This window comes from Xyrauchen texanus, chromosome 42, assembly GCF_025860055.1.
Source record: "Xyrauchen texanus isolate HMW12.3.18 chromosome 42, RBS_HiC_50CHRs, whole genome shotgun sequence".
In the NCBI taxonomy this organism is placed as follows: domain Eukaryota; kingdom Metazoa; phylum Chordata; class Actinopteri; order Cypriniformes; family Catostomidae; genus Xyrauchen; species Xyrauchen texanus.
The window spans coordinates 28,198,513-28,210,011 of NC_068317.1; the positions used below are offsets into that span (position 1 = coordinate 28,198,513).

The window sequence follows — 11,499 nt, forward strand, 5'->3', positions numbered from 1 at the left end:
TGAGTGTGAGAAAATGATGAGAGGATTTTAATTAATAGGTGAACTATCCCTTTAAGAGTATTAAGTAAATAGGATCTGACTTTTACAGCTTCCTCTTGAACAAACTGGATAATCATATTTAACACAGTAATCTCTGATTTGATCATTCAGTTGAGCTCACTCTAACCATTGACTAAAACTCGGAATATCATCAAGGTTAACCAAACAATTTAATTGGAAAAGTTAGTGGAACAGATGTCACTTAAGAGGTTGCACTTAAGGACTGTGTCATAACACAAATGCTTTAACGTAATTGACACTTAAAAGCTCCGCCAGATTGCCCTTGTTCTTCAGAAATGGGTTGGATTGTTCAGAATATGATTATTTAATGACAAATTCTCACATTTATCAAATGTACAGCTCAGAAAAGGGAAACAGGCTCCTCTGGGCTCATAAAAGCCTAGTGCTCACTGCCAAGGGTGAACTGTTTATCTCTACAGGGGTCCATGAGAGGATAGAGTCCTTCAGAGAGAGAGAAAGCTTTTATCTAATTCTGCTTGTTATTAAGATATGACCATCGTAGGAAATAAGCTCACTGTGGACTCAAAAGCATTTATGCCTTTCATCATTATGGATTTTTGTTAATTAGAATATGTGTCTAAACGTGCACGCTATAAAAGTTTGTATTCATCAGAATGCCACTGAGAATCTGACTGATTAAACGTCTTTGAGACTTTTCACATGGAGAAAGTTGCAATTACATACGCATGTTTAATCTTAAAGGAATAGTTCAGCCAAAAAAGAAAAATCTCTCATTATTCACTTACCCTGATGCCATCTCGGATGTGTATGACTGTTTTTCTTCAGCAGAAAAATGTTGAAGCTATGTAGGTTCTTATAATGTAAGTAAATGGGTGCCATCAGGCTGCTGGCTGTTTGACGGTCCAAAAGGCATTTTTAGACAGCATAAAAGTAATCCACATGACTCCAGTCGATCAATTAATGTCTTCTGAACCGAATCGATAGGTTGGTTCAAGACACAAATTGATAATACAAATGTTTTACCTTTAAATCATTGCTTCTGGCCAGCGCTGGACTGCTGGTTGAAATGACCTAACTCTCGCGGTTACGTTCGTTCCTCTGTTGTATACAAAGCGTGCGCTTCTGACTTCTCGTGTGAACGCGCCATAGCACTTACGTCACTGATGAGTCGACTGCTGGCAGGAAGCGATTTTTAAGTTAATTACGTTTTCAAAAATGGTCCCATATATTTTGCTTTCTTTGCCTATGCCTGTTTTTATCTTCCAACATGTCCCTTTTCACTAACTGGCCTTCTTTTTTTCCCCCCGTGACAGATTAGAGACTGCCGTTCAAAGAGGTTTTAGCTCTGATCCTTTCCGACTTCTTCCTTTGGCGGTTTAAAAATCTAAGAGAGGGACGTCCCTGCAAATTCTTCTGGATAGAGAGCATCCCGGTGGCTATAATGACTGGAAGAAGTCATCCGCTATCAGTAACACGGCAATATCTTTCTAAGGATATCAGGTAGAGTAGAAGAGATGTCAGAACGCCTCAAATCAACTGACAAATCACACACCTAAAATGGCCCAAAGTACTTATTTATTCAGCCTTTTGTTACACACTCAAACACACACAGTCCAGTTGTACTCGGATGATGGGCACATGTCCAGGGTAAACAGTCCTTTACTAGCAGTGGAATGTTTTATTCATGAGCGCAAAGCCATCTCCACACATAAGATATCATATTTCTCAACCCTCATTTATAGCTCTCATGTGCGACGCCCAGATAACAGAGGAAAATTGCTTGGAGGGCTGAGAAGACACCGCAGGAAGTAACGCTGGCTATCATAACACCCAGCTGGAGGTATGACAGAGAAAGAGACATTTATCAACGCAGCAGAGGCACCTTTCAACACACGCCATATACATCTCAATGCTGCAGCTCCCTGCGTAACTCTCAGCACCTTTACAATCCCTACAGTGGCCCACATTAAGACAGCAACTCGAGATATTCTGAGGACGAACTGCAATATTGTAGGTGAAGCCCAGGAACTAAGAAAAAACAACAAAACAACTCATATTTGTTTCGTAGCCTGTTTGGTACTGAAAATGATAACCTAATGCACACACCCAAATACATTACAGGCACTTGCTGTGCCACTGGTGATCATTTATTTTGGGAAATATATGAAAGCAGCCACAAGCATGCATAATTCTTACAGAGAAAAAGAAATCTGAGTTTTTCAGTTAAACAAGTTTAAATCTAAGTTTAAAAAGTTGAAGGAACGTTCCGGGTTCAATACTAGAGATAGTTCACCCATTTGTCGACTTTTATGATACTCACCCTCATGTTGTTCCAAACAGCCTATGACTTTATTTCTACTGTAAATCAGAAAATGAGATACTCTGCAGCCTGATAGTGACTGACAGCTTCAGTCACCATTGACTTTAATTTATTGAATAAATAAATACAAATAAATTAAGAGCAATATCAAAATACTTGATATGATAAGTTGGAACAACATGAGGGTGAGTAAATAACCAGATTTTTCATTATTGGGTAACTATCCCTTTAAGCTCTATAGCATCTGTTGCATAATGTTACTATAAATAAATATAATATTTTTATCAAATATCAGTCTTCACTTACAATGTTTATAAAACTCTAACAATGAAAGTAAACAGTACCAGCAACCAGCATTTTAACCAGAGAGGTTAAAGTTATTTTTTGTTAAATTCTTTTCTAAAATACTTATTATTTTTATATTATTATATATATTTTTTTACCTGTAAAGTTAGTTAATAATTCATGTGAGTAGCGCTAGCACAGTATATCAAACAAATATTGTCGTCATGTACCTATTGTCAGGTAAATACCAAGCACGCTGCTTTTATTTAGAAAGTTTCTGGTTGGTTTTCGTCGCCAGACATCATGAGCATATGCAGACAACAGGTATGAGACAAGTGTGTTCTTCTGTTGATTTAAAATAATGGTCTGGCAAACTACCAGATCAGCTTTATGTTAACAACGAAGTTACGTCATCTCCCTATGGTATCCTTGCGCAGATATCGTGCAAAATTACCTAGTCGGATTACATGATAGATATCTTTCATACTGGGATAAAAACCTCCACGGCTCTACCAGGAGACGGCATAACGGACAAAATAGCGTTTTATGACAGTAAGTCACCGTTTGCAGTTACCATACAAATGAATGGGGAAAGCCTTAAACTGACACCTACCTGTCACAAAATTTTCAGCGTCTTCTTTTGTAAAACAGCAATTTTAACGTGTAGTAAACTCCACAAATAGCTAATACCAAAAAGATTTTTTGGTGTAAATCATGTTGAATAATAGCGGACAGGTGGTCAATTCATTAAGTGATGAGCTCTTTCTTCACAAAAGCAGTTTATTCAACACACTGAAGCATCTCGTCCACAGACAGCAATTCAAAAAGAACGGCCTCTTGTCTCCTCAACAGTGTACCTCCTATAGAATGTATATAGGACTGCAGCGTTATGCATTACTTTGCTAACCTTGTAGGCTTCCCTTGGTAGAACGTCTCTTTTTACCCGTGTTACGTCATTATGACAATGAAGTTCAATTATTGGATATAGCATTACAGAGACAAGGTTAATAAACAATTTTATCACATTAGATTCATGTTAACATGTATAAACACTTAGAAACATGTTTAAATATTGTAGCTACACAGTACAGAGTGTACAGTATTTTAACGGTCTGTGAGCTGGCCCTGTTTACTTTCATTGTAAATTGCCTTTTAGGGATAGGCCTAGTTCACCCAAAAATGAAAATTATATTGTCATTTACTCACCCTCATGGCATCAAAGATGTGTATGACTTTCTTTCTTCTGCAGTACACAAATGACGATTTGTTTGACAAATATCTCTGCTCTGTAGGTCCATACAATGCAAGTAAATGGTGGCCAGGAATTTAAAGCTCCAAAAAGCACATAAATGCAGCTTAAAAGTAATCCATACGACTCCAATGTCTTCAGAAGTGATAGGATAGGTGTGTGTGTGTGTGTGTGTGTGTGTGTGAGAAACAGATTAATATTTAAGCAAAAAAAAATGTTTCACATTCTTCTTTGTTTTGGCAACTTGCATTCTTCATGCATATCACCACCTTCTGAGCAGGAAGGAGAATTTATAGTGAAATAGGACTTAAATATCGATCTGTTTCTCACCCACTCCTATCCTATCGCTTCAGAAGACATAGATTAAATCACTGGAGTCGTATGGATTATTTTGATGCTGCCTTTATGTCCTTTTTGGAGCTTCAAAGTTCTGGCCACCTTTCATTTGCATTGAATAGACCAAAAGAGCAGAGATAAATGAGTATATATATATATATATAAATTATTGACAAGAAAATTTTCATTTTGGGGTGAATTATCCCTTTTATGTAGCTGCAGGCAATTTTATGCTGGAAAAAAGTAAAAAAAAAAACAATAATAAAAAATAAATATTATTATTATTGCATTTCTATTTTTTGGTGGTAATCAACTTTAAGCCACAAATGCTGTCGATTTAGCCTAACTGGTATTGAACCCTGAATATTCTGAAAATACAAGTTCTATATATGCTTACAATAGGTTCCCTGCTGTACATATTAGCTGCCATTAAAAAAAGTTGTCTGTCCTTGTGCTGAAACGCTGTTAACCCATTCACTGTCCATGGTGCTGACAATTACAGCTTGCAGCACCTATTCGAACAGACCCTAAAGAGACAGTTTGACATTCTAATTACTGTGAGCAGATGTTTCCATCTGAGTCGTAAGACATCTACATGTGTTTATGAAGCTTTCCTTCAGTATTGTGGTTTAAATGATATTTACTTGTGCCAAAATGTGCTCTGTTGGTCCATTTACCTGCCCTCAGGAATAGAATAATATACAGAATGCATACTGCTTTACAGTTTAGTATCCTAAGAATCAAATTCAAAACATTGTTAGAAAATATACCGAAGATGTAGCAAAATATAGTTAGTGATGACAGGACTGGCTGCAGATCATTGTCCCAATCTGAACAGTTACAAAAGTCTTCAATTTTATTTACCACATGCTCGCAAAGAAAACACAGGATTTGTCGTTTTTTTTAGACACACATGTATTGCCAAATCAATAATGGATCAATTGTTTGTTGCATTCCAGTTATTGTTATCTATATAACAATAAATGTGTTTTACAGAGTTACAAGGTAGACTACAGTTTCACATCCACAGTTCAACTGAAACGTATAAACAAGTACAACTGCAGATGTGCATTGGATGATCAGCCTCAAAGCCAAAGAATACATCATTCACAGATACACATTTCAGGATCGCCTTGCTTTTATTGCAAACACAAATGTGCTGTAAGGTTTTCAGTTCTTGTCCTTATATACCTGTAAAGGAGAATCGTCTGTTCATCTTCGTTGAAAGCAAAGATGCATTGATATTTCCCCCAAAGAAACAATGATTCCCTCCACAGAAACCCCAATTTGCATCATATACGAGAAAAATGATCACATCCAAAAAAAAAAATCAGTTCATCTTAAAATCAAAGGCATTACAAAAAAAAAAAAATGAAAGAAAAAACAAAAATAACCCAACGTGATAGATAAGCTGCAAGAAAAGTTTTGCGTTAAAAGGTCTGAAAATGACTTTTGGGCAAAGAAAAGACGGACCAAAATAAAATACAAACGCTTCGCCTCGGTGACATCAAAATCACAAAACTCTCATGAACAACACCGCAAAATACAAGCAAAGCATATCTACAGCAAAAGTCAATGGCAGAAAACAACAACAAAAAAGAAAAATGTTTCAAAACCACTAGTGCATACGTAAAAATGGAACTGCCAAGGCGATTCAAAAACCAGTTGCATGATTCGACACGACTGCAAACACGTATTTGGCCAGTGTCACTCAGTACTGAATAGCCCCGACAGGAATCACTGCATAATAAAAACTTGAGGCACGGATCGAAAAACGCCTAAAAACACCACTTTTTCAAATCTCAATGTTCAAACCCCAGCAAAAGGAGAAAGAAAAAAATTAAAAAGGAGCAATTGAAAAGACAAAAAGGGTTACAAAAAGGCCTGAAAACGTACTCACCGAGTGGGAGTAAAATGTTGCGAGAAAAATGCGTTATGGCACAAAACACAGTATGGCGAATGAAGCGCTTTCTCTCAGCCTGAGCCTTCGCTGCTGTCACGTGACTGCTGCTGCTTTGACTCCCAGCAATGAGCAGGAGAAGCGGTTTGTTAGCCGTTATCATTCCACACTGAGAGCCTTCTGTGATTTTACTATTGTATTTTTTTACGGGCTCTTTTAAGGTTGCGGAGCTCCCATGATGTCAGACTCAACGTAACATTTGTAGAGAGACCCTCTCAACAACGTCTTTGTTGCTGCTGTTGGTCTTGATATATTTTGCGTCGATAAACAAAGTGAGGAGAGTAGCTACTCTCCTCGGGTACTGCAAAAAAATAAATATACATATAGCGCGTCATAGAAAGGTTTACCGTCCCCTTGTTGTTTAAACACGAAAAACGTCATGAGTTGCAGTTTTAGGTCAATGTCACTGTTTTATGGACATTTTCTGATGTAACTAGCATCGTCCAGCGTCAACGCATCCTCTGGTAATGATTTTCACGTCTTAATGAAGAAGGGTGTCTTTAGAGTCACTCTTATTATCACACCCTTATTTAGTATCACACATACAGTATCTCATGAAGAAACAAATGTACTGTCTTGGACATTTAACCCTTGTGTGACCTTCGGGACATCATTTAGGCTGTGTTAACGCTAACAGCATACATTGCCAAAGGTGTGTATTTTGGGGGGATTTTGATATTTCAACCTCAGTTCCTATAATACATTTATAATATACTTGTGTACACAAAATAGTTACACTCAAGAACTTAAGGACAAAAATGTCCCCATTGAAATCCATTAAAACTGCAATATTTGAGCCCAGTGTCATTAAAACATAAAATCATGAATTTGCAGATGGCACAATTTTTCTCATGTTTAGCCTATGGAGCAAATACATGCTTTTTTCCTATTTTCCAATTGCTGTATTATAGCACTGTTGTGTGTGTGTGCTGGTATGGATGTCAGAATGTGTTTTGTTTATGTATTGAGAAGTGTGTGTGTGTGTGTGTGTGTGTGTGTGTGTGTGTGTGTGTGTGTGTGTGTGTGTGTGTGTGTGTGTGTGTGTGTGTGTGAAACTACAGTGACATTATGTAATAAAACTGGCATTTAAATGGTTAAAATCCTGAAAATGAATGAATATTTGGTAGTTATGATCAGGACTTATGTTGGTTAAAAAAATCTAAGTCAGTGAAAGTGGAAAATAATATTAATATATAAAAAAAAATTATGGTAGTTTTTTTTTGTTTTTTTTGTTTTGTTTACGTGGACATTTTTGTCCTCTAAGGAACTGAGTGTGAGTTGTTTTATTTTGAATCTTATACTGCACAAAAATAAAAATGCATCAAACCAGTGTTGTTGCTAATCATTGGCATATCCCAGAATGTGATAATCCTCCCAAATAAATTCCCCTTAGCATTTAGTATGTGGAAAATAATATATATATTTTTTTTGTTGTTGTTGTTGTTGTTGTTTGTTTATATATATAAACAGAGTCATTATATAAACAAACTGACCAGGGCTTGACTGGGAAGAGAAATTGCCGAGGGATTTTACATAGCAACTGGCCCAAAAGTTGAGCGGGGGGATGTTCGCTGTCCTTTTCTGCATATCGCGGCACCTTTTTGTGGTACGTTTTGCATAACGCCGTGGCTCATTTTAGCTTATCGCGGCCCATTTGGCCCATTTCGCGGCCGACACACCTGCCCACTAGTTTCTTCCAATGGCCAGTCCGCCCGTGATCAGCCCCAAAGTGCGTCGGCCCACCGGGAAAATGGCCGGTATGCCAGATTACCAGTCCAGCCCTGAAATCCTGAAAATGTATGAATATTTTGTATTTATGATCAGGACTGATGTTGGTTAAAAAATTCACTAATAGAAAGTGGAAAATAATATTCATATATATTATTATTACGGCATTTTTTGATGCAGACATTTTTGTCCTCTAAGGATCTCAGAGTAACTTTTATAAATTGATGCACAAGGGTTAAAAGAGCCCAGCTAACTGCCAAAATAATCCCCACTTAGAAAGAAAATATTTGAGATATTTTCTTGTGAATATTTCTAAAAGTAAGTTTAATTTTGACAGTTAATTTCAGTTCAGAAACAAACCTTTAGAACATTTTCACTATATTTGCCAGAAACAAAGATACAGCTCATTTAACACACTGACCTTTCTATGACAGCATACTCAGTCCAGATGCAGGGAATGTTGTACTAGGAAACTTTTCTGTAAAATGAAAACAGTAAAACTATTAAAAAAAAAAAAAAAAAACAATTCATGAAACTCCAATTATGTAAAAGGTAACACAAAAATAATAAACCATTGTTTTGGCCAACATATATTGCAATTAATCAATCAATAGACATTTTTCACAAGAATGGCATCAAAGCTGTAAAGGAAATGTGTACAGTCTCTTCAATGGGTTGTACAGTTGTTTTAAGTGCTTTTGGATCATTCCACTGATGAAACATTACAAAATATATATTTACAAGAGTATGCACGACCAGACAACATGAGTTGTGGAAAATCAGATGGGATCTAAGAGCTTTATACAGCTTTAAATCCCATCTCTTCAAGTGCCATTGAAGAGAGTGTAAGTCTTTCCCTGTCACAGCCTCATATTCATTCCAATTAAAAAGATGGCAAAGATGCCAATCCTGTGCACAAAGTCTATTGTATAAAATTACAACCTTACAACCTCCCATTATGGTTTTATTTGGATTACTTTACTACTACAAACATAGTATGGTTTTAGTTTGGGGATATAGAATTCAAAAAATGATCCAAATTTAAGATTCAAAATTAGATTTTCAAATAAAATGTTTGAAACCAACATACAAAATCAATGCTATACATACAAGCATTTGTCCAATTGACTCTTAGTGATAACTTCCCCATGTGACAACAAGCCCCTGTCTCCCCTACAGTTTTTCATCAGACAGTCCTCAGCTCCATCTGTCAGGACTACCACAAACTTTACAAAACCAAGAGAGAGCTCATTGCTTTTTTACTTTCATTACACCAGAGTGGTTGTTTTCTTGTCAATCTTGCATTCAGCATGGCTTATGAAATTAATAAATACATAAATAAAGGCATCACCTGAGGTTATGCAGGTACATATGAATGAAGGTTTACATGGAGACATGAAAATACTGCATCGTCACACTCTCAGTAAAGAAGCAGATTTTATTATCGTCTCTTCAATACAACACACTGCAACAAATTAATTATCTACTTATTCTTTTACTATAAATGCTGACGTTAAAAAAATTGTTCAACATTAGCATATTCTGCTGTGCATCCTGTGGTTGTGTGATAGTTTATAAGCCCACACCACTAAATTCTACTATTATCATTATAGTTATTTACATAGCAGCTAACAACACTGCCACACTTGCCAAAAATGCAACCACTTGCTTATTTTCATGTAACAAAATAAGATGGATAGAGTAAAACAGAGTTTGAATAAGTGAGTTTAATGTACTGATGGTACTTGTGATCTTACTCATCTGTGATCTAACTGACAATTACAGAGAGACAGACAAAGGGATGATTTAGCAAAGTGGGGCATGGCTAGCCAGAACATCTGTTGGTGACCCTATACACATTGCCCAGGGGCGGAGCCAGGAGTTTTTCAAAGGGGTGGCCAGGCAGGGACAAGCGATCAGTCTGTGGGGGCAGCATTTTTATATTGTCGGACTATTTAACATTTAACACGTTTGCAACATGTTAAGTTTCTACATTTGTACAGAGATGGTGGTGGTGGTGATGGTGGTGTAGTGGGCAAAAACACATAACTGGTAATCAGAAGGTTGCTGGTTCGATCCCCACAGCCACCACCATTGTGTCCTTGAGTAAGGCACTTAACTCCAGGTTGCTCCGGGGGGATTGTCCCTGTAATAAGTGCACTGTAAGTCAGTTTCTAGAACCTGTGTTGCCCTCAAGCTTTACTCTAATGGCATTGCTCCAAAAGCCCTTTTATAGAGGACAAAGCCAAAGAGTTTAGCACAACCTTGGATTGTGTACTGTAAATGTATTTAGCAGGGTTGTTAAATAATTGAGTAAAAATACTTAAGTATTATACTTAAGTATTATTGTAAAGGAATCAATGGAAAGGAGGAGGCGAGAACTGGCTTTTCAATATAAATAATGGTTTAATGGTTAACTTAAAAAAGACACAAACACACGACGGACATGTCCGCTAACGATCTCTCTCTCTCCCGCACGGCCCTCTGCAGTCAGCCTTTAAACCTCACAGAGGCATAATTAGCCTAATACGAGACCGGGTGTGTAGTATCACGACCCGGCCCCGCCCTCCGCCCTGCCACATTCCTCCCTCGTTCTCTCAGGCTGGGGAGCCCCCGGCCTGACGTACATCCCCTCTTTCCCTGGGGGAGGCGCCTTCCGCTGTCTGCCGGCAGGTCATCCCCATCTACCTGGACGAGGGAGGGACAAGGGAGGGAAACAGAAATAATTAAAATGGGGGTACTTCCTGTAACAGTGTAGTACCCCCCAAAAAACTGTAAAATTTAAAAGAGGATAAAGGCCAACGCAGATCGACAGTGAGAGAGAGAGAGGAGAGAGAGATGAAAAAAAAACCTCTTACTCGCCAGTTCTCCGATACGCCGCAGCTTGTTCCTCGGCCACTCCTCCACCCTTTATCGGACGATAGCCGCGCCTCTCCGGACGGATCCGAGGCAGTCCTCCAATCCCTGGTGGACGGAACACCCCGCCGCGTTCTCGGGGAACAGAAGGGGTCTCCCCCGCCCCTGGCAGCGGTCCTCTCGCTCCAGGCGGTCGCCAGTGAGCCCCTCCCCGCTCGCGGTCGGCGGTCTTAAACCCCGCTGCGTTTCAGCGGCCGGTAGGCGACTCCTGCGCCCCTGGCAGCGGCCCTGACCGCTCCAGGCGGTCGGCTAGGAGCCCCTTCTCCCCTCGCGGTCGTCGGCCATCGTCCTCGTTCAGGCGGCTGGGCTCCTCGTCCCCCGGCAGATGGCCGCGGCTGCTCCGTTGGGGTGGACGGTAGTGGCGAGAACTCTACTACGGCGTATCCCTCCTCCTTCCCGGGCTTCGGCACCAGTGTAAAGGGATCAATGTAAAGGAGGAGGCGAGAACCGGCTTTTCAATATAAATAATGGTTTAATGGTTAACTTAAAAGAAGACACAAACACACATGAAGGACATGTCCGCTAACGATCTCTCTCTCCCACACGGCCCTCTGCAGTCAGCCTTTAAACCTCACGGAGGCATAATTAGCCTAATACGAGACCGGGTGTGTAGTATCACGACCCGGCCCCGCTCTCCGCCCTGCCACAATTATTTTTTGGGGTTTGTACTTTACTCAAGAGCAA

General features: G+C 39.0%; 1 protein-coding gene across 3 annotated transcripts in view; it reads right to left on the bottom strand.

The window, feature by feature from the left end:
- Positions 1-6,295, bottom strand: part of LOC127634846 (RNA-binding Raly-like protein) — a 155,317-nt gene extending 149,022 nt beyond the window's left edge. Inside the window, exon 1 of one of the 3 annotated variants that reach the window (XM_052114557.1) lies at positions 6,112-6,295. The gene's annotated coding sequence lies outside the window, so the exon portion shown is untranslated. Of the gene's footprint in view, positions 1-3,239; positions 3,268-5,402 lie in introns of those variants that run through there. The other 2 variants (XM_052114556.1, XM_052114558.1) reach the window with 2 other exon arrangements.
- Positions 6,296-11,499: the final 5,204 nt, after the last annotated feature.